The following is a 24889-nucleotide window of genomic DNA, read 5'->3' on the forward strand; positions in this document are numbered from 1 at the left end:
ATCATGATTATCAATCAAATTCTGACTTCAATAAAAATTAAAAATATGTAAAAAGTAGTGAGTTAGGTCGAATCCACAGTGAAGGTAGGTTTTAATTTGAAATCTTTGATTTTACAAAAAAAATAAAATTTTGAAGAAAGTAATTTAAGTCAGAAAATAAAAATTAAAAGTGTGAAAAATAAATCAGATACTAAGATCTACTAACTAGATCCTAGAATCTATTTGCAATAAAAATAAATAATAGAAATTAAAAAATATATATATAAAATAAATTAGATATTAAGATCTACTAACTAGATCCTATCATCTATTTACAATAAAAATAAATAATAAAAATTTAAAAAGTATAAAAATAAATTGATACTAAGATCTACTAATTAGATCCTAGCATCTATGTACTAAAAATAAAAGACAGGAATTTAAAGTACAAAAAAATAAATTTTATATTAATTAAAATTAAAATTTAAGTATAAAAAATTTAAAAAAAATAATAAAAATAAAACTATAATAAGAATCTGAAGTTGATCAACCAAGCCTCGTCGAAAAGATGGTTGATGACCTCTCCATCTTCCATCGTACTCTATAGAATGAACCGACTTCTCTCCTTCTTTTCCTTAGGTCCCTAAAACTATTTTTTTTTTATACCTTCTACTTAATTTTTTTGCTCTCAAAGCTTATTCCCGGACCCCTTATTTATAGATAAATTTTTTATAATTTTTTGGTAGGAAAAGGAGTCCTAAAACCCTTAGAAATCGTATTAATCTCCTTAGGAATATTCCTGACCGTCGGATGGAGCTTGAATCGCCCAGATCTGATCAAAAATCATAGTTTTAATCCTTATCAAAGTCAGATCGAATGTCAGTCATTACATCTGGGTTGTAATAAAGTTCTGACCGTCGGATCACGTAAAAGAATCCTATTCAAAGTCGGTAATGAGTCTGAACTGTCGGATCTGGGTCGGATTGAATCTTAGCCGTTGGATCACCCCCAGGATCTTTCTCTCACTGTGAACCATACCTGTGGATCACATGAAGTTTCCTGTGGACCGCGCCCTGACTCTATGGACCGACCGGTCCACCATACATCAAAGGCTATTTTCTTTATTTTTTAAGATATTTTGGCTTGATTTTTGCTCTGATTTTTTGCCTAAAAAATAAAAAAAATATGTATTAAATTTCTCAAAAATTTTTCTTTATTTTGGTGCTTAAATTGCTCAATTAAATTAATATCTATTTTTTTATAAATATATCTAATTTTATATTTTTTTCAAAATTACTTATTTTTAAGAAAATTCAATAAATTCATGAAATTAAGGTTTTTAAGAAGATGTTAGCACCATAAATTATCAAAAATATCTATAATAAATATAAAAATATACCACTTATCAGTCTCATTCATCATAGTAGAGGGTTATGATATTCGATAAAATAGTATGAAGTATAATTAACTATAAAAGATCTTATTTAATTGTGTAAGTCATCATGAGTTGTTTGTTTATATTATGTTCTTTATTTATTGTAGATTAAATTCTACAAATGGCATCTTCATTATCATTATGAGAAATTTTAGATTCCAACAAGTTAATCGGTTTCAGTTACGTAGACTGGTTGAGAAATTTAAAGATTATACTCACTCAAGAGAAGCTCTCTTATATTATTGATATCTCTAAACCACAAGAGGTTGGGGATAATGCCACTAAGAAAGAGATATCCACATACATGATATGAAAGAATAACAGTTTAACTATTAAATGCATCATACTGGCCTCTATGAGCAATGAATTGTAGAGACAGCATGAGAACATGGACACTCAATCCATACTCCTCAATCTTAAGAAGTTGTAAGAAAAACAGAGTAGAACTGCTAGATATGAGATATCTAAGTAGTTATTTCATGCTAAAATGATGGAAGGGTCATTCGTACAAGACCATATCCTTAAGGTCATTGACTTGATCACCAGATTGGATCAATTGAATTTTGTGATGGATGAAAAATTGAGTCAGAATTTGATCCTGCAATCTCTCTCTGAATCATTCACTCAGTTTGTTGTGAATTATCATGTGAACAAACTGAATACTTCTTTGCCTGAGCTGTTAAATATACTTAAAATAGCTGAGAGTCATATTAAAAAGAAAAAAGCTCTACTTCTTCTTATGGGTAAAATCTCTAAGAAGAAATCAGGTATTAAGGGTTCAAAGAAAGCATTGAACCCTAAAGGTGGCAAGATGAAGAAGAAGGAAAAGAAAGTCTCCGAACAAGGTATCTACTTTTACTGCAGTAAGGCAAGACACTAAAAAAGAAATTACAAGTCTTATCTTGCAATTATAAAGGCTGGTACAAATGACGAACCAAAAAATATGTATGAGACACATACAGTTTTGTCATTAAGTTCTTCCAATTCAGACTCTTAGGTATTGGATATCACTTACGGTTCTCATATATGCAAGTCATTACAGGGGCTACAGAATATTAGAGCATTGAAGAAGGGTGACTTCGAGCTCTACGACACTGGAGAAGAGTCCATCCAGGTAGAAGTTGTGGGGACATAAATCTTGAAGTTACCTTCTGAAAAGATCTTAAAGCTAAAAAACTGTTACTATATGTCTAAGATCATTAGGAATATTATTTCTATATCGTTGCTATTGCAATGAGATTTTGAAATAAATGAAAAGAGCAATAGTTGGTTAATTTTTTTTTTCTAACAAAATTTTCTTTCATGGCATTATGAATAATGGTCTTCTAATTCTATCTCTTAATGATAATATTTTTCATATAGATGAAAGTAAAAAATAAAAGAGAGAAGATATAAATAATACTTTACTTTGGCATTGTCGACTTGGTCATATAAATGAGATAAAAATTAATAAGTTATACAAAAAAAAAATTTTTGATCCTTATGATTATGAATCATTAGAAACATATGAATTTTATCTTATGGATAAAATGATCAAAATACCATTTAGTAGATATAGAGAAAGGACAAGTGAGTTATTAGGACTTATACATACTGATGTATGTGGTCCTATGATAACTGAAGTCAGAAGAGGATATTCTTATTTTATTACATTCACTGATGATTTATCTAGGTTTGGATATGTGTATCTTATGAAACATAAATCTAAAGCCTTTGATAAATTTAAAGAGTATCAAAATATGATCCAAAAATAAACTAAAAAAGGTATTAAAATCTTTCGATCTGATCGACGAGGAGAATACTTATTTAATAAATTTTTAGATCATCTTAAAGAAAATAAAATTCTCTCAGAGTGGATTCCTCCTTATACATTATAGTTAAATAGTGTAGCAAAAATGAGGAATCATACTTTATTAGATATGGTGTGGTCCATGATGTGTCTTACAGACTTATTTCTTTCTGGAGATATGCCCTAAAGACTGTTGTCTATATCCTAAATAGAGTACCTTCAAAATCTGTGCCAAACACTCCATATGAGATATGGAGAGGTAAAAAGCCTAATCTTAAGTATCTTAACATTTGGAGCTGTCCAACTTATGTAAAAAAAAAATTTGGACATAAGTTAAGTGCTAGGATGGATAAATAATTATTTGTAGGTTATCCTAAAAAGAGTATGAGATATCTCTTTTACCATCCTATCGAATAAAAAATTTTTATCAGTAAGCATGCCACCTTTATGGAAAAGGAGTTTATCCAAGAAAGGGACAGTAGAAATAATATTGAACTTGGTGAGGTTCAAGACCTATAAATAAAAGTATGAGATACTCCTCAACCAGAAGTATCCATTAATGAGGTATAATTACAAAATACACCTCTTCTCCGAAGGTCAGATAGAGTGCAAAATACACCTGTAAGGGATGGATTCATTATTGAGAATAATGAAGCCTACATCATTGAGAATGATGAACCTTTGACTTATACGGAAGCTGTCATGAGTAGAGACTCAGACAAATGGCTAGAGACTATGAAATCTGAAATAGACTCTATGTACTCTAACCAAGTGTGAACTTTGATTGATGCACCAGAAGGTGTGACCCCTATTGGATGCAAATGGGTCTATAAGAAAAGATTGGAGCAGATGGCCAAGTTGAAATCTATAAAGCCAAATTGGTGGCTAAATATTTTAGGCAAAAATAGGGTATTGATTATGATGAAATATTCTCACCTATTGCCATGCTCAAATCTATATGAATTATGCTTGCTATAGCAGCATACCATGATTATGAAATTTGGCAAATAGATGTGAAGACTGCTTTCCTTAATGGTTATCTTGAGAAAGAGATTTACATATCTCAGTCAGAAGAATTTATCTTAAAAAGGAGAACAAAGTAGGTATGCAAGCTTAAGAAATCCATTTATAGATTAAAGCAGGCCTTGAAGAGTTGGAACATCCACTTTGATGTTACAGTCAAAGAGTTTGGCTTTATCAAAAATATGGATGAACTTTGTGTATACAAAAAGACTAGTGGGAGTGTCATTGTTTTCTTAGTTTTATATGTGGATAACATACTTCTTATTGAGAATAATATCCCAATATTACAATCGATCAAGATATGGTTATTAAGTAAGTTTTTCATGAAGGACATGGGCGAAGTATCCTATATACTAGGTATAAAGATCTATACGGATAGATCTAAGAGGATATTAGGCTTGTCCCAATCCAGGTACATAGATCTTATGCTAAAAAAGTTTAGCATGGATGGGAGTAAAAGAGATTACTTACCCATGAGTCAAGGAATATATCTCTCTAAAAGGATATCTTCTAAAACACCAGAAGAAAAAAATAAAATGAGTTCTATTCCCTATGCTTCAGCAGTAGGGTCGATCATGTATGCTATGCTATATACCAAGCTTAATGTTGCCTATGCCTTAGGTATAGTTAGTAGATTTCAGACTGCTTCAGGTGAAGATCATTGAAAAGCAGTGAAAAATATTCTTAAATACTTGAGAAGGATTAAGAATATTTTTCTAGTATATGGAGGATCTGATCTAAAACTAGAAGGCTATTCTGACTCTAGTTTTCAATCAGATCCTGATGATAGCAAGTCCACTATAGGGTATATCTTTACTCTAAATGGAGAAGTAATAAGTTGAAAAAGTTCTAAGCAGCAGACTGTAACTGACTCAACTACTGAGACAGAGTATATATGTCACGCCCCCGACCCGAGATTTGAATCGAGGGTCATGGCAACCGCCGCATACTTATAGAATATTTTTTCCATAAGCATGCAAGGCATCTCATCATGATATCTTCATAAACAGTTAAATAAATTTTTTTTTCAAATCTTAATTCAAATAACAAATTAAAACTTAGTGTTCAAAAGAAAGTAACTGTCTAACAAAGTCAATACTAAAAATAAAACTAAAGGTCTTGAATCAATTCTGAGAAAAAAATCCTAAATCAAATAAGCTAACTCCATCTCTAATCGCTCTCCCAACCGAAATCCCGCATCACGCTAATTTTCTGGATCTGTAATAAAAAAAATATAAAACTCATCATGAGCTAAATAGCCCAGTAAGCAGTGTATACCTTTAACTGAATAAATCAGGCAAATAATACTATGCATATCAATTATTGATAACAAATCAATATGTAAAATTCATGGAATCATATTCATACTGTCAATCATATATAAAAGTCAATTCATCATAATTTTCAATTATGCTTTTCATCAATTTTCTTAAATTCTTCTTACCAACCATGACTATGACCACATTATCCCTGTGGCAGGGTCATAATACCGTGTATCTGCTTGCGGTGGGCTGCGAATCATCTGGCAGCCAAGTCCTTTGGAACCACTGGTCTAGCTGGCAGTTTTATCGCTGGTCTATCTGACGACATGTCGCTGGTCTCACTGGGGACATAAATCCTCAGGACAGTCAATTGCCAACGTATATGCCCCCATTGGCGGGGTCCTCAACGCAGTCAGGTTGTCAATTTCATATTGTCTTCCAATTCATATATTATTTTCAAAAATAATAAAATTAATTGATATTCGAGTCAAATCGATTATAATATTCTTTGAGATCATATATCATCATAATAATTGCTCCACAAATAACTTCAATCATAAATAATTTTTTTCAATTAACTTTCATCATAAATAATTTTCAACAATTATTTCAATAAATAATTACAATCGCAAGCATGCATAAATTTATTTAATTCATAATTTACCAGATAAATTCAGTAAAAGTAAACACTACTTACCTCAAAAGAAAGTCCAAACTAGAAATTCTAGGGATCTCGAAAATCCTTCTCTGAACCTGATATGTCAAATATCATATTTTAAAATCAAAATTTTATCGAATTAAAAATTACTAAATTATTAAAATCTAATATCCCCACGAGGATCAATTCATCGACAGCATCCAGGGTTTTCGAACTAATCCATGGATACCCTAATTATATTTATTTATTTTTATTATTAATTTAATAATAATTTTTTTTAATTAATTAATTCCATAAATCCTAAAATCTAAAGTGAGAGAGAGAGAGAGAGAGTTTCTCTCTCCGCCCCCTCTTTTTTTTTTTCTTTTTCTTTTCCTTTTCTTCTTTTTTTTTCTTCTTTTTTTCTTCTCCTTTTCTTCTTTTTCTTCTTTTTCTTTTCCTTTTCTTCTTTTTTTTTTTCTTCTTCTTCTTCTTCTTGGCCCTTCCCGCGCTGGAACAGAGGACCCTTGGTCCTCCGGCCTTGATCGGTCGTTCGGACCGCGGCCGCCACGGTGGAGGCCGGCGGCAGAGGGGGGCCACTCCCCCGGTCACGGAGGAGCGTGGCCGGCGATCGATTCCGATCGCCGACGTCGGAAAATTCAAGGAAAAGAGACCCAAAAATAGAGTCTCTTTTCCGACTGTAGATCGGCGACACTCGTCGTCGGCAGCCTCAATCAAAAATACGAAAAGAAAGGGAAGGAAGAGAGGAAGGAAAGGAAAGCTCACCCCCGGCCTCCGGTGACCTCACCGGCGAGAAATCACGACGAGAAACCAACAGTGCCCGCGGCTCTACTTCGAAAAAATCGGAGAGAAAGAGAGGGAGAAGAGGCTGATGATCGATCTCAAGAGGGAGGGGAGACCTTCTTATAGAGGGTCTGTAGGAATCAGATCTAGGGTTTCAGGATTAGATCTTGAAACTTTTTCAAGATCATACAGTGGAAGACTAAAATAAATCAAAATTTATTTTTTAAAACTAGAGAATCCCTAGATCTAAGATCCTATTACATGATTATTACATAGCATTAAATCAGAAATTAAAATATATAAATATAGCATGAACTACATGTTGATCATATCAACATGTTTTTATACCACATCTAATGTATGTATTAAACAATAGATCAGATCTATTACCTTGCAAGTTAGATGCTCTAACCTCGCTGATCCGGGCTTAAGGATGATGTTGCAAGCCGCACACGTGTCCGGCCTCTAGGAGTCATCCACACGAGCCCACGAATCTCGATCAGAAGTCCTGCTTCAGGAAATCAGCATAGTATGCTAGTACTGCGCTGATCCTTCTTTGATGGTTGATTAGGTGCCTCCTTCTTTGATTTGGACTCTTCCAAAGATAGAAAGTAGAAGGAGGAGTTTTAGATCTGAGACGCTCTCAGGAAACTCAAGATGGAGGGAGGAAAGATATGAAAATAAAAACCCTAGAAGAAGACCCTCTTCTTCTTCACGTTTTTCTCTCTAGACACCCAAACTTGCATCTTTTATATCTCTATGATCCAAAGGTATTTCTCTCTGATTTTTGTATGGAACAAAGGTCTCTCAAATCTATAACTTTCTCTAAAATTTTACAAAGAAACTCATCTTATATAGAGAGATATGATAGAGTCATTGTCTAGGTCAAACACCTAGTCAAGGCTTATCCAAACATGGCAAGTTAAGGGACGCCCAACTCTTGAGCACCTCCTCCATATTTTTATGCATGGATCACCAGCAAAGGGTGCACAATGTAAACCCTAAAATCCATAAAAATTCCAAAAAAAAATTGGATAAATTCGGTGCAAAATTGAAAGAGTTTTGGATTTCTAAAACTCTATCTCATAGAATTTGAAATCCAAACTTATTCCTTTTAGATTTGATCCAAACCACCTTCCATGTAAGAAAGAAGAGAAGAGACCTTTTGTGAATGTGGGAGAAATCTGGGAGAGGGCTTTTGTCACACAAAATAAGTGGAGATTGGCATTGAATTAAGAGAGAGGGCATGGAGAAGGCTTATGTGGTGCAAGGTGGAATCCTAGTCTTACTAGGATTCTGTCTTATGACTTGTTTTAATTTGGTTTCCCAAACCAAATCAAATCAAAATTAGATCAATCCAATTAAAATAGGTCTTAACCCAATTAAGAACCTAATTTAATCATATTAAATTAGATTTAAATCTGATTTAATTTTCTAATCAAATTAGAAATTAGATTGACCCAAGTCCTAGTTGAACTAGGACTAGTTTTTCCTTACACTTGGCTTATCCAATAAACCAATTGGACTTGATCCAATTAAGCCCAAACTAAATCTAATTAAATTATATTTAATTAGACTTAATCTCAGCCCATTGGCTTAATCAAATTAAGCCAATTAGCAATCAAATTGCTAATCGATCCTCCTGCAATACTTGCACTGGGTTAAATGTCAATCGTATTGATCATTTAACCCTAGAATGATTCTTAATCGTTGATCAACCATCCGATCGGATCATGAACTCTAATGTGTGTGACCTCATAGGTCCAAACCTATGCCGATAGCATAGGAACAAATTCCTATACCAATCGAAGTGACCATCTAGCAATGATACCCGACGATCGGATAGGTCGAATGTGTAGAACAACATCCTTAGAACCCATGCGGATATAGTTTTCATATAATTCATCTCCTTGACCAAAATGATCATAGGACACCCCAGAGTTCAACTGTCAACTCTGATCAGGTTGTCCACATTGTATTTCAAAATATCAAATCCATCTGATGGATTATCCTAGCCAAGGTTTTGCTAAATTGAAATACAGCGACTCATTCTTCTCCAACTCTTGGAGTGGTCAATCCCATCTCGATCACACTCTGACTTCGCAAGTACTTGACTGTGCCCAGAAGCCTTCCGTCCCTAAATTAGAAATTTAGTTAGTCCAGTACCAAAGCACAGTGAGTTGCTTGCAAGTCACTGAGACGATCTCAGGTCTAAGGGACACTTATACCTATATCCCATCAGAGACATTCTCGACAGCAGAATACTCTGGAGTTGGTCACGTTCAATGATGATGTACCCTTATATCTCACCTGTATGCCATACCAGTGTCTCCACACTCTTTGGTTAAGAGGACAACCAACCCATATGGCCTACAGCGACCTATGCTCGATAGAAGCTGTTGTCCTTATTAACAGCCTATCATTTGGTCGTGAACAGTTTTAAGGACTAATCGATAAATCCTCTCTTTATCGAACTTAAATAGTCCTAAGGACTTCATCAAAACAATGGAGTTCATTAGAAGATGAAAGCTTATGATGAAGATGCCAAATATATTTTATTTATTAACAAATCAATTACAATACTTGGTTGCTCAACCGTCAACATCTTGACGATTGGCTTTTTGGGACACATTTTCCAACAACTCCCACTTGTCCTAAAGACACTCGGCACAGTATCTAATACCCATCTTCGACTTGTGGTTGTCGAACTCCTTTATCGCCAGGGCTTTAGTGAAGGGGTCGGCTAGGTTCTCCTTTTCGTCGATCTTCTGAAGGTCGACGTCACCTCGATCCACTATCTCTCGGACCAGGTAGAAGCGGTGTAAGATGTGCTTCGTCCGCTGATATGCTTTGGGTTCCTTCACCTGAGCTATGGCACCAGTGCTGTCACAGTAGAGCAGGACTGGACCATCGAGGGAGGGTGCTACTCCGAGCTCAGTGATGGATTTTCTCAGCCACACAGCTTCTTTCGCGGCATCTGATGCTGCGATATACTCTGCTTCACAAACAGAGTCTGCCACAGTATGCTGCTTGGAACTCTTCCAGCAGATGGCTCCACCATTCAGAGTAAAGATATAACCCGACACGCTCCTGCTGTCATCATGGTCAGATTGAAAGCTAGAGTCTGTGAACCCCACAAGTTTCAGATCTGACTCGCCATAAACCAACCTTTGGTCCTTAGTATTTCTCAAATACTTAAGAATGGCTTTAACCACTTTCCAGTGGTTTTCTCCAAGATCAGATTGGTATCTACTCACTACTCCTAGTGAGTATGTCACATCTGGTCTTGTACATGTCATGGCGTACATGATAGATCCCAAGGCTGAAGCATATGGGACTCTACTCATACGCTCTCTCTCTTTAGGAGTTGTCGGACAATCCTTCTTAGAGAGAGAAATTCCATGGCCTATCTGTAGATAGCCCTTCTTGGAATTCTCCATGCTGAACCTCTTCAGCACAGTGTCTATGTACATGGACTGGGATAACCCAAGCATCCTTTTAGATCTATCCCTATAGATCTTCATCTCTAGGATGTAGGATGCTTCACCCAAGTCCTTCATGGAGAACTGTGATGACAACCAAACTTTTATTCCCTGTAGTGCAGGGATGTCATTCCCGATTAAGAGAATGTCATCCACGTACAAGATAAGGAATACCACAACTAGACTATTTGCCCATTTATAGATGCAGGGCTCTTCTCCATTCTTAATGAAGCCATATGTTTTGATCACCTTATCAAAACGCATATTCCAACTCCGAGAAGCTTGCTTCAATCCATAAATGGATCTCTGAAGCTTGCACACCTTGGACTCATCTGTGGATGTAAACCCCTCAGGTTGTATCATATACACCTCTTCGGTCAGCTCTCCATTCAGGAAAGCTGTCTTTACATCCATCTGTCAGATCTCATAATCTAGATGGGCAGCTATTGCAAGCATTATCCGAATAGATTTGAGCACTGCCATAGGGAAAAACGTCTCGTCATAGTCAATACCATAACGTTGATGATACCCCTTGGCTACCAGACGGGCTTTATAGGTCTCCACCTTTTCGTCTGTGCCCCTCTTCCTTTTGAAGACCCATTTACACCCAATGGGTTTAACCCCTTTAGGTGGGTCAACCAATGTCCATACATCGTTGACCTTCATAGACTCCATTTCGGATTTCATGGCTTCAAGCCATTTCTCGAAATCAGGTCTCTGCATTGCATCCATATAGGTGATCGGATCCTCATTATTCTCATCAAGTTCAATGGGATCACCGTCCCGGACCAAGAAACCATAGTATCTGTCCGGTTGACGCGGTACTCTACCAGTCGTCTTAATGGTGCAGGTACATTGGGCTCTGGATATGATCTAATCATATCAGACTCAGGTTCAGCTATTGGTGTTAGTCCTTCTACCTATTGAACTTCATCAAGTTCAATCTTAGAGGCAACGGTTCCTTCACCAAGGAACTCCTTTTCTAAAAAGATTGTCTTAAGGCTGACGAACACCTTTTGTTCATCAGCATGGTAGAAAAAATATCCTTTTGTCTCTTTGGGGTACCCTATGAATGAGCATTTGTCAGACCTAGGTCCAAGTTTGTCTATGACTAATCGTTTGACATAGGCCGAGCACCCCCAGACCCTAAGGTGTGAAAGTGTTGGCTTACATCTCGTCCATATCTCATATGGAGTCTTAATTACAGACTTACTTGAAACCCTATTTAACAGAAAACAGGCCGATTTGAGTGCATATCCCCAGAAGGATATCGGCAAGCTAGCAAAACCCATCATGGATCGGACCATGTCTAATAGAGTCCGATTCCTCCTTTCAGACACACCATTATGCTGTGGTGTTCCTGGAGGAGTCCATTGGGAGAGAATCCCATTCTCTCCTAGATATGTGAGAAACTCACTAGAAAGGTATTCTCCTTCTCGATCAGATCGAAGAGTTTTAATACTCTTCCCAGTTTATTTTTCTACTTCACTTCGGAATCGTTTGAACATTTCAAATGAATCTGACTTATATTTCATCAGATAGACATATCCATATCGGGATAGGTCATCCATGAAAGTTATGAAGTAGAAATATCCACCTCTAGCACCTGTGCTCATGGGCTCGCATACATCAGTATGTACTAGGCCCAAGAGCTCAGTAGCTCTCTCACCTTTTCCAGTAAAAGGTGACTTGATCATTTTACCAAGAAGATAGGACTCACAGGTTGGAAGTGATTCACAATCACTGACTTCAAAGATTTCCGCTTGAGTCAACCTATTTATTCTGTTCTTGTTTATATGACCTAGCCTCTAATGCCATAAGTAGATATCTGACACACTATCTAATCTAGGGTGCTTGCCAGTAGAATAGACTCTTATCAGGCTTGATCTTTTTGGTCTGGCTCTGCACTGATGTCCCAGCCTGAACTTGCACCTTCTTCACTTTCTTCTTCTTGTTCTTCTTTTCTTTCTTAAAAGGTCGAGAACCAGAAGACGAACCTCCCACTAAGTTCACCGACTCCTTGTAAAGTTGGTGATCCTTCTCAAAGTTCTGAAGCAACCCCAGTAACCTGTGGTAGTTCTCTTCAGGCTTTGTCATTCTACAATGAGTGAAGAATGGGAGATAAGACTTGGGCAGCGAGTTCAGTATTGCATCTTTCCCAAGTTGCTCATGCAAGGGAAAGTCGAGCTTGCTCAATCTTTCCATCAGCTCGATCATGTAAATTACATGATCAGTGACAGAGGCACCATCCCGTATTTTGGCATTGAAGATGGCACAACTAGTCTTATGCCTCTGTACGTCATCGGGTGTGCCAAAGGCATCCTCCAACACTTGAAGCATGTCCTTTGGCTGAGCCATCTTGAATTTGTGACTGAACTCATCGCTCATGATAGCCAGCATGATACAGCGCACCGTGGTCCGATCACTGAGCCACTTCTGGTAAGTGTCTCTGACTGTTCCACGTGCATTGGCAGTTGGCTCCTCAGGTGCAGGATCTATTATCACATATAGGAACCGTTCATGTTCCAGGACTATCTTCAACTTTCGATACCAGCTATCGAAGTTGGGTCCCACCAACTTATCATTGTCCAACAATGATCGGAGCGATAGGGAATGGCCATATTTGCACAAAAAAGAACCATAACCTAATTAGTAATTGATTCATTAAACCTAAAGATTTGGACTTTAATCAAAAGGTTTCTCTCACTATTTTATTCGAATTGGTAGCCTCTACCTTCAATTCGAGGAATTACCCTAATTCCTTAGTGGGTACTAGAATCCACTTAGACTGCACACAAGCCCAACTTTGGTTGGCCAACCCATGTACATCTAAGGGTAGGTTCATAACCAATTATTTCTCTAAATAATTTTTAGTAATTTTAATTTTGCCCCAGAAATCTAATCAGTAGGCTTTGGCCTCCACTGTAAGGATCCAGTTAGGTCCAACCATTAATATGATCATACTTGGTGTATCTAACCAACGAATGATTAAGCCCAACTTTGGTTGGCTCACCTAACCACCATTAGAGAGATACTTCCAAGTCGTCATATGATGAGTGATAATTCCATTAGTCAACAAGCACCAGGCCTTTGGGTCTGCAATGATTATTGAGTTAATGGACTCATTATCAAACACCTTAATGGGAGGCTATGACTCAATTATCTCCATAACTTTGTCATTTTAAGGACCTAATAATTTTAGAGGATTTAAATAATTTAGAGGATGAGGTCAGATGAACCAGCTTATCATGATCCTCTCACTGGCTTCACCAAGTCAGCTTAAGGGAGATCATTAAAAGGGCTGGTCTAGGAGAACCTAAATCAGTCACACTGATTTACCTAGCTGACATGGGTCAACTCGAATAGTCAAGTGATCCGATCAAAACATAATTTCACCAAGAGGCCAGGTAAGTTCGATCAGTGGAAGGGTCTGCCAAAGCTTGCCTTAGATACCATCAGAAATGGCCAGGTAAGCGGGCTCCCAATTAAAAACCACCGGTCTGATTTATCTTAGATACCAACTGGTTTAATTAGTTTCGATTAGATTAGCCTAACAGTTCGTGCTAGACCACTTAGCCAAGAATCAAGTCTATTTGGTTCTCGTTAAAGATATGGACTTGACCAACTACAACTATTGTAATTGATCTAGAGAATCCTTGACCTAATCTAAGACAACAATTGATTAGATTTAGTCAATTCTCTAATTAAGTCCATCTTCAATCTAACCATAGGTCTAACCCAATTAATGGATCTAATTCCCACTAACCCATTAACCCAATGTGTTATGATTTGTGTCTTAGGTTCTTCAATTCACAATCCTAGAACCTAATCAAACAACTTCTTAATTCTTAATTAAGTTTTGGGCTGAGGGTTGGGTTTGGCTTTTCAAAAAATAATTTTCATATTTGTAAAATAATTTTACAATATGAATCTACCAACCATATTGCATGTTTGATTCAGAATCAAGATGCAAGTGAAATAAACATGAAACTACTTTAGATCTAATCTAAACAGGTTCATGTAATTGAAATAATTTCAACTTTTAAACAATTTCTTTGCACAAAAATTATTAACAAAGAGATTTTATTTCAGATTTAAACATCTTTTAAATCTAGTAAATCATAAATTTAATCTAGATCATATCTAACAAATTTATGATTAAAGATAGATCTACACAAACTAGGACAACCTTTGCACTGTAAGGGGTAAACCTTACAGCAGGATAACCTTGCAGTTTGTGATTGATCTAAAATTTTAATTTTAGATTTAATAATCAGATTATAAATTAGATCTAATCTAAGAAATAATCTAAGCATGTATAAATAATCATGTAATAAAGAACCTAGGCTCTGATACTAATTGTAGGAACCAGATCTAGGGTTTCAGGGTTAGATCTTGAAACTTTTTCAAGATCATACAGCGGAAGACTAAAATAAATCAAAATTTATTTTTTAAAATCAGAGAATCCCTAGATCTAAGATCCTATTACATGATTATTACATAGCATTAAATCAAAAATTAAAATATATAAATATAGCATGAACTACATGTTGATCATATCAACATGTTTTTATACCACATCTAATGTATGTATTAAACAATAGATCAGATCTATTACCTTGCAAGTTAGATACTCTAACCTCACTGATCCGGGCTTAAGGATGATGTTGCAAGCCGCACATGCATCCGGCCTCTAGGAGTCATCCACACGAGCCCACGAATCTCGATCAGAAGTCCTGCTTCAGGAAATCAGCACAGTATGCTAGTACTGCGTTGATCCTTCTTTGATGGTTGATCAGGTGCCTCCTTCTTTGATTTGGACTCTTCCAAAGATGAAAAGTAGAAGGAGGAGTTTCAGATCTGAGACACTCTCAGGAAACTCAAGATGGAGGGAGGAAAGATATGAAAACAAAAATCCAAGAAGAAGACCCTCTTCTTCTTCACGTTTTTCTCTCTAGACATCCAAACTTGTATCTTTTATATCTCTACTACCTAAAGGTATTTCTCTCTGATTTTTGGCTGAAACAAAGGTCTCTCAAATCTATAACTTTATCTAAAATTTTATGAAGAAACTCATCTTATATAGAGAGATATGATAGAGTCATTATCTAGGTCAAACACCTAGTCAAGGCTTATCCAAACATGGCAAGTTAAGGGATGCCCAACTCTTGAGCACCTCCTCCATATTTTCATGCATGGATCACCAGAAAAGGGTGCACAATGTAAACCCTAAAATTCATAAAAATTCCAAAAAAAATATGGATAAATTTGGTGCAAAATTGAAAGAGTTTTGGATTTCTAAAACTCTATCTCATAGAATTCGAAATCCAAACTTATTCCTTTTAGATTTGATCCAAACCACCTTCCATGTAAGAAAGAAGAGAAGAGACCTTTTGTGAATGTGGGAGAGATCTGGGAGAGGGCTTTTGTCACATAAAATAAGTGGAGATTGGCATTGAATTAAGAGAGAGGGCGTGGAGAAGGCTTATGTGGCGCAAGGTGGAATCCTAGTCTTACTAGGATTCTGTCTTATGACTTGTTTTAATTTGATTTTCCAAACCAAATCAAATCAAAATTAGATCAATCCAATTAAAATAGGTCTTAACCCAATTAAGAAACTAATTTAATCAGATTAAATTAGATTTAAATCTGATTTAATTTTCTAATCAAATTAGAAATTAGATTGACCCAAGTCCTAGTTGAACTAGGACTAGTTTTTCCTTGCACTTGGCTTATCCAATAAATCAATTGGACTTGATCCAATTAAGCCCAAACCAAATCTAATTAAATCATATTTAATTAGACTTAATCTCAGCCCATTGGCTTAATCAAATTAAGCCAATTAGCAATCGAATTGCTAATCGATCCTCCTGCAATATTTGCACTGGATTAAATGTCAATCGTATTGATCATTTAACCCTAGAACGATTCTTAATCGTTGATCAACCATCCGATCGGATCATGAACTCTAATGTGTGTGACCTCATAGGTCCAAATCTAAGTCGGTAGCATAGAAATAAATTCCTATACCAATCGAAGTGACCATCTAGCAATGGTACCCGACGACCGGATAGGTCGAATGTGTAGAACAACATCCTTAGAACCCATGCGGATATAGTTTTCATATAATTCATCCCCTTGACCAAAATGATCATAGGATACCCCAGAGTTCAACTGTCAACTCTGATCAGGTTGTCCACATTGTATTTCAAAATATCAAATCCATCTGATGGATTACCCTGGCCAAGGTTTTGCTAAATTGAAATACAGCAACTCATTCTTCTCCAACTCTTGGAGTGGTCAATCCCATCTCGATCACACTCTGACTTCGCAAGTACTTGACTGTGTCCAGAAGCCTTCCGTCCCTGAATTAAAAATTCAGTTAGTCCAGTACCAAAGCACAGTGAGTTGCTTGCAAGTCACTGAGACGATCTCAGGTCTAAGGGACACTTATACCTATATCCCATCAGAGATATTCTCGACAGCAGAATGCTCTGGAGTTGATCACGTTCAATGACGATGTACCCTTACATCTCACCTGTATGCCATACCAGTGTCTCCACACTCTTTGGTTAAGAGGACAACCAACCCATATGGCCTACAACGACCTATGCTCGGTAGAAGCTGTCGTCCTTATTAACAGCCTATCATTTGGTTGTGAACAATTTTAAGGACTAATCGATAAATCCTCTCTTTATCGAACTTAAATAGTTCTAAGGACTTCATCATAACAACGGAGTTCATTAGAAGATGAAAGCTTATGATGAAGATGCCAAATATATTTTATTTATTAACAAATCAATTACAATACTTGGTTGCTCAACCGTCAACATCTTGACGATTGGCTTTTTGGGACACATTTTCCAACAGGATCCTAGGATTTTGAGAGATCCTAGGACTCCTAATAGGCTTGGGTCTCGCTGGAGAAGAAGACTCCTACCGGGAGTCTTCTTCCTGATTTTTACTCTATTTTTTTTTTTTGTTGGGCTTGGATCCTGATGTCATGGGCTTGGGCTATAACATTCTTCACCCCTAAAAAGAAATTTCATCCTCGAAATTTTTCATACCTGTAATCTCGAAGAGCTGGGGATATTTTTGCTTCATTTCTTCCTCTAGCTCCCAAGTAGCTTCTCTTTCTGAATGTCGACTCCACTATACCTTGACATAAGGAATGTTGCGATGTCTCAGCACCTGTTCTTTAGGGTCTACGATCCGTATCGGGTATTCTTCATATGTTAGATCTTTCCTGGCTTGTACTGGTTCAAGTTCCACAATGTGACTTGGATCTGGTAAATATTTCTTTAACATAGAAACATGAAAAACATTATGTACTCCTGCAAGTGAAGGGGGTAAGGCAAGTCGATAAGCCACCTCACCAATTCTTTCCAAAATCTCAAACGGACCTACATATCTAGGATTCAATTTGCCACGAATGCCAAATCTTGAGATTCCTTTTGAAGGAGATACTTTGAGAAACACATGGTCACCGACTTGAAATTCTAATTTTCGTCTCCTGTTATCTACATAGCTTTTCTGTCTGCTTTGTGCTGCCCGAAGTCGATCTTTAATTAATTGAATCTTCTCGACTGCTTGTTGAACAAGTTCGGGACCTAATATTCTTCGCTCACCGATATCATCCCAGTGAATCGGTGATCGACATCTTCTACCATATAAAGCTTCGTAAGGTGCCATACCAATGCTAGCCTGATAACTGTTATTGTAGGCGAACTCAATCAAAGGTAGATGCTCATCCCATGAACTCTTCATATCCAAAATATAGGTTCTCAACATATCTTCTAAGATCTGAATAGTTCTCTCTGACTGACCATCAGTCTGTGGATGAAAAGTTGTACTGAAGTTCAATTTTGTTTCTAATGCCTTGTGTAAGCTCTTCCAGAACTGTGATACAAATCTGGTGTCTCGATCCGATATGATGGTCACTGGAATTCCATGTAGTCTTATAATTTCTTTCATATATAACTTTGCTAGTCTTTCCAAGGTAAATCCAACTCTAATTGGAAGAAAGTGTGCAGACTTTGTCAATCGGTCCACAATCACCCAGGCTGCATCATTTTTACTGCGAGTCTTTGGTAGTCCAGTTACAAAATCCATAGTGATATGTTCCCACTTCCAAACTGGAATATCAAGAGGTTGAAGTAGTCCCGCCGGTCTCTGATGTTCAGCTTTAACTTGTTGACACACCAAACATTGAGCCACGAATTGAGCGATCTCTCTCTTCATATTATTCCACCAGTACATTTCTTTTAAGTCTCTATACATCTTAGTACCTCCCGGATGAACTGTATAACCGGACTGATGTGCTTCCTGAAGTATTTCATGCTTGAGTGCTGAATCATTGGGTACGCAAATCCTGTTTTCGAACCTTAACGAACCGTCTTCATGTATCTTGAATTTAGATTGAACACCAGCTTCCACTGAATTTCTTATTTTTATTAGTTGTGGATCATCATTCTGGGCAACTGAAATCCTTTCAATGAGTGTTGGCTGAACCCTCATGTTGGCTAACTGTATTGTTGAGTCATATATTCGGATATCTAATTCCAATTTTCTTATATCCTTTAACAATTAACTTTGGTGTGTGATTAAAACCGCCAAATTTCCCACAGATTTCCTACTAAGGGCATCAGCAACAACATTAGCTTTTCCCGGATGATAATGGATTGTTAAATCATAATCCTTTAATAGTTCTAACCACCTTCTCTATCTCATGTTTAATTCTTTCTGTGTAAAAATGTACTTCAAACTCTTATGATCTGTAAACACTTCACACTGCGCACCGTATAAGTGATGTCTCCAAATTTTTAGGGCAAAAATCACTGCAGCTAATTCTAAATCATGTGTCGGATAATTTTGTTCATATGGTTTTAATTGTCTTGAGGCATAGGCTACTACCTTACCATGTTGCATCAATACACAGCCGAGTCCCTTTTTAGATGCATCACTATATATTGTGAAACCTTCATCTCCTGTTGGTATAGTAAGGATAGGGGCTGACACTAATCGTTATTTTAATTCTTGAAAACTCTGTTCACAAACTTCAGTCCACTCGAATTTAACACCTTTTTGAGTAAGACGAGTCAAAGGTGCAGCTATGCGGGAAAATCCTTCTACAAATCGTCTGTAATATCCTGCTATTCTCAGAAAACTTCGAATCTCAAAAATATTTGTAGGTCTGTTCCACTGCATCACAACTTTCACTTTTGCTGGATCCACAGAAATTCCATCCTTAGATATGATGTGTCCTAAAAAGGCTATTTTGTCCAACCAAAATTCACACTTCTTAAATTTGGCATAAAGTTTTTCTTTCCTCAATATTTGTTGTACACACTGTAAATGTTCTTCATGCTCCAATTTACTTCTTGAATATATCAAGATATCGTCAATAAATACGACAACAAATTTATCAAGATAAGATCTGAATATTCTGTTCATTAAATCCATAAAGGCTGCTGGAGCATTGGTTAACCCAAAAGGCATCACTAAAAATTCATAATATCCATAATGAGTTCTAAATGCCGTCTTTGGTATGTCCTCTGTTTTAATTTTTAACTGATGATACCCTGAACGAAGATCAATTTTAGAAAAGACTTGTGCACCTTGCAACTGATCAAACAAATCATCAATTCGAGGTAGAGGATACTTATTTTTGATAGTATTTTTATTCAATTCTCTATAGTCGATACAAAGTCTCATACTACCATCTTTCTTCTTTACAAATAAGATTGGAGCTCCCCAAGGAGATACACTGGGCCTTATAAAACCTTTATCCAATAAATCCTGTAATTGAACTTTTAACTCTTTTAACTCCATAGGGGCCATTCTGTAAGGAGCTTTAGAAATCGGACTGGTATTGGGTGCCAACTCAATGGTAAATTCAATTTCTCTATCTGGTGGTAGTCTGACTAGATCATCAATGAATACATCCGAAAATTCATTTACGATAGGAATATCCTGTAACTTCAATTCATCATGTTCTTTATTCTTTATTGATACTAGGTAACCTCTACATCCCTTTCTTAGCATCTGTCTAGCTTGCACAAATGAAATAATATGTGGAGGGTTGGTTTCTATACTTTCATCAAAACTAAAAGTTAATTCTCCCGGTATATGAAAGTTCACTCTCTTTCCATGACAATCCACAGAGGCATGATAAGTAGCCAGCCAATCCATTCCTAGAATGACATCGAAATCATGCATATCCAGGACCACCAAATCTGTCGGTAGTTCTTTTTCTCCTATTCTGATACTACATGACTTGCACACACATTCAGTACTCAAAATACCACCTACTGGTGTCTCAACATATAATTTGGTTTTCATGGGTTCACAACCTATATCATGCTGTCTAATAAAAGTAGTGGATATAAAGAAGTGTGTAGCACCAGAATCAAACAAAACTGAAGCATGAATACCAGATACAGGAATGGTACCTTTCACCACAGCATTGGAGGCCTGAGCATCCTGTTGTGTGAGTGCATAGATCCTTCCTTGAGTTTTCGGCCTTTGACCTCCGTCCTTTGCTTGTGTTGATCTATTTTCGTCCATCTGCGGGCAATCTGCAATCTTGTGTCCTTTCTGGCCACATCTAAAACACGAACCAGTATTCCATGGGCAATTAGAAGTCTCATGCTCTCTTCGGCCGCATCTCAAACATCTAGCTGCCTCATTCTCACAATTCTTATCAGTTGCTGGCTTCTTTGATGGAACCTTATTGTTCTGATTTCATCCTTGAGTTCCACTAAACTTATTTCTCTTCTTCTGATTCCGTTCACGCTCCGCATGAGCTTCATTAGTTTCTCTCTCAATTATTAGAGCTTTATTTACAACTGAGGTATAGGTAGTTAGCTCATAGGGTACAATTTGTTTCCTAATTTCTATCTTCAGTCTCATTTCAAATTTGTGTACTCTGTCTTGCTCAATCTCAACTAGTCTCGGAATAAATTTGGCTAACTCCGTGAATTTGGCTTCATATTCTGCAACGGATCTGTTACCCTATCTTAGGTGAATGAACTCCTGTTCTTTCTGTATTCTGACACTTCGGGGGAAATACTTGTCAAAGAATTCATCTCGAAATCTCTCTCAAGTGAGTGGTATCCCATCGTGCTCATATTTTTGTTCCAGTATACGCCACCAGTTGTATGCCTCGCCTTGTAGCAGATATGCCGTATAGCGGATCTTCTCTTCATCGTGGCATTCTTGCACGGCGAAGGCCTTCCCCATTTCCATAATCCAGTTATCTGCTTCTAGTGGCTCGATAGTCCCTTTGAATGCTGGAGGAGCTAGCTTCTTAAATTCGACGATATTGTTTCTCTGCATCGGATGTTCTCCATGTCCAGGTATCGGTGGAAATTGCTGACGTGGCTGTGCATGTTGTTGTTGAAGTAACTGTTGCTGTGTTTGAACTACTCCGATCAGAGTTTGCATTAGTTGAGTCATGTTCGGCTCCTCCTGTACTGTCGGAGTATTTCCGGTAGGATCATGGATTCCCTCCTGCTGAGTTGTGCCGCTGTTTAATTGGGGAGTATTATCGCCAAGTGGATTTGATGTCCCTCCTACCGCTCCTTGAGTATTCCTTGCTCGTCGTGGAGGCATATTGACCTATGTTAGATTTGAGATAAAATTTATCCTTAATAAGGTTATAACTTGTGACAAGTCAAATCATAATCATCATAACTAACCTTTCAATTTCCTAATGTCTACCCATCACTCGCTCACTCTATTCTACATGTCTCTATCTATCTATTTATGCTCTGATACCATATTAATTGTCACGCCCCCGACCCGAGATTTGAATCGAGGGTCATGGCAACCGCCGCATACTTATAGAATACTTTTTCCATAAGCATGCAAGGCATCTCATCATGATATCTTCATAAACAGTTAAATAATTTTTTTTTCAAATCTTAATTCAAATAACAAATCAAAACTTCGTGTTCAAAAGAAAGTAACTGTCTAACAAAGTCAATACTAAAAACAAAACTAAAGGTCTTGAATCAATTCTGAGAAAAAAATCCTAAATCAAATAAGCTAACTCCATCTCTAATCGCTCTCCCAACCGAAATCCCGCATCACGCTAATTTTCTGGATCTGTAATAAAAAAAATATAAAACTCATCATGAGCTAAATAGCCCAGTAAGCAGTGTATACCTTTAACTGAATAAATCAGGCAAATAATACTATGCATATCAATTACTGATAACAAATCAATATGTAAAATTCATGGAATCATATTCATACTGTCAATCATATATAAAAGTCAATTCATCATAATTTTCAATTATGCTTTTCATCAATTTTCTTAAATTCTTCTTACCAACCATGACTATGACCACATTATCCCTGTGGTAGGGTCATAATACCGCGTATCTGCTTGCGGTGGGCTGCGAATCATCTGACAGTCAAGTCCTTTGGAACCACTGGTCTAGCTGGCGGTTTTGTCGCTGGTCTATCTGGTGATATGTCGCTGGTCTCACTGGCGACATAAATCCTCAGGACAGTCAATTGCCAACGTATATGCCCCCATTGGCGGGGTCCTCAACACAGTCAATTTCATATTGTCTTTCAATTCATATATTATTTTCAAGAATAATAAAATTAATTGATATTCGAGTCAAATCGATTATAACATTCTTTGAGATCATATATCATCATAATAATTGCTCCACAAATAACTTCAATCATAAATAATTTTCTACAATTAACTTTCATCATAAATAATTTTCAATAATTATTTCAATAAATAATTACAATCGCAAGCATGCATAAATTTATTTAATTCATAATTTATCAGATAAATTCAGTAAAAGTAAACACTACTTACCTCAAAAGAAAGTCCAAATTAGAAATTCTAGGGATCTCGAAAATTCTTCTCTGAACCTGATATGTCAAATATCATATTTTAAATCAAAATTTCATCGAATTAAAAATCATTAAATTATTAAAATCTAATATCTCCACGAGGATCAATTCGTCGACAGCATCTAGGGTTTTTGAACTAATCCATGGATACCCTAATTATATTTATTTATTTTTATTATTAATTTAATAATAATTTTTTTTTAATTAATTAATTCCATAAATCCTAAAATCTAAAGTGAGAGAGAGAGAGAGAGAGTTTCTCTCTCCGCCCCCTCTTTTTTTTTCTTTTTCTTTTCCTTTTCTTCTTTTTTTTTCTTCTTTTTTCTTCTCCTTTTCTTCTTTTTCTTCTTTTTCTTTTCCTTTTCTTCTTTTTTTTTTCTTCTTCTTCTTCTTCTTGGCCCTTCCCGCACCGGAACAGAGGACCCTTGGTCCTCCGGCCTTGATCGGTCGTTCGGACCGCGACCCCCACGGCGGAGGCCAGCGGTAGAGGGGGGCCACTCCCCCAGTCACGGAGGAGCGTGGCCGACGATCGATTCCAATCGCCGGCGTCGGAAAATTCAAGGAAAAGAGACCCAAAAACAGAGTCTCTTTCCCGACTGTAGATCAGTGACACTCGTCGCCGGCAGCCTCAATCAAAAATACGAAAAGAAAGGGAAGGAAGAGAGGAAGGAAAGGAAAGCTCACCCCCGGCCTCCGGTGACCTCACCGGTGAGAAATCATGGCGAGAAACCAACAGTGCCCGTGGCTCTACTTCGGGAAAATCGGAGAGAAAGAGAGGGAGAAGAGGCCGATGATCGATCTCAAGAGGGAGGGGAGACCTTCTTATAGAGGATCCTAGGATTTCGAGAGATCCTAGGACTCCTAATAGGCTTGGGTCTCGCCGGAGAAGAAGACTCCTACCGGGAGTCTTCTTCCCAGTTTTTACTCTGTTTTTTTTTTTTGTTGGGCTTGGATCCTGATGTCATGGGCTTGGGCTATAACAATATAGCTGCAAGTGAAGCCACCAAAGAAGCTATCTGGATGAAGAAGTTTATCACTGATTTAGGTGTCATTCCTGAGATTGAGAACCTAGTACCATTTTATTGTGATAATACTGGAGCCATTGCTCAAGCAAAAGAACCAAAGTCTCATCATAAATCCAAACACATTTTAAGATGCTTCTACCTTATTCATGAAATAGTCGAAAGACAAGATGTAGTCATTGAACGAGTAGATACAAAGAACAACATAGCAGATCCATTCACTAAGGCTCTACCACAGTAGCAGATCGATCATCACCTTGATTGTATGGGGATAAAATATAAGGGCTATTGACTTTAATGCAAGTGGGAGATTGAAAGAAATATACCCTACAAGCCAATCGAAATTTATATTTTGATGGATTTTCTTTGTAATCTTTTAGACTCATGTAATTGATACTTTATAAATAAAAGATATTTATTTTTTATCATGGACTGCATCTTACTTTGGTAATGATTATTATGAACACCATAAATTAAGACAATAGTTTTAGGATTATGATGAGATCATACCTATGAGATCTAAAATCTTAGAAATCTTGATTTAAAATATTTTTAGTCATAGAAATATTGAGTAGAA

The sequence above is a fragment of the Elaeis guineensis genome, chromosome 5 (genome assembly GCF_000442705.2).
Source record: "Elaeis guineensis isolate ETL-2024a chromosome 5, EG11, whole genome shotgun sequence".
In the NCBI taxonomy this organism is placed as follows: Eukaryota; Viridiplantae; Streptophyta; class Magnoliopsida; order Arecales; family Arecaceae; genus Elaeis; species Elaeis guineensis.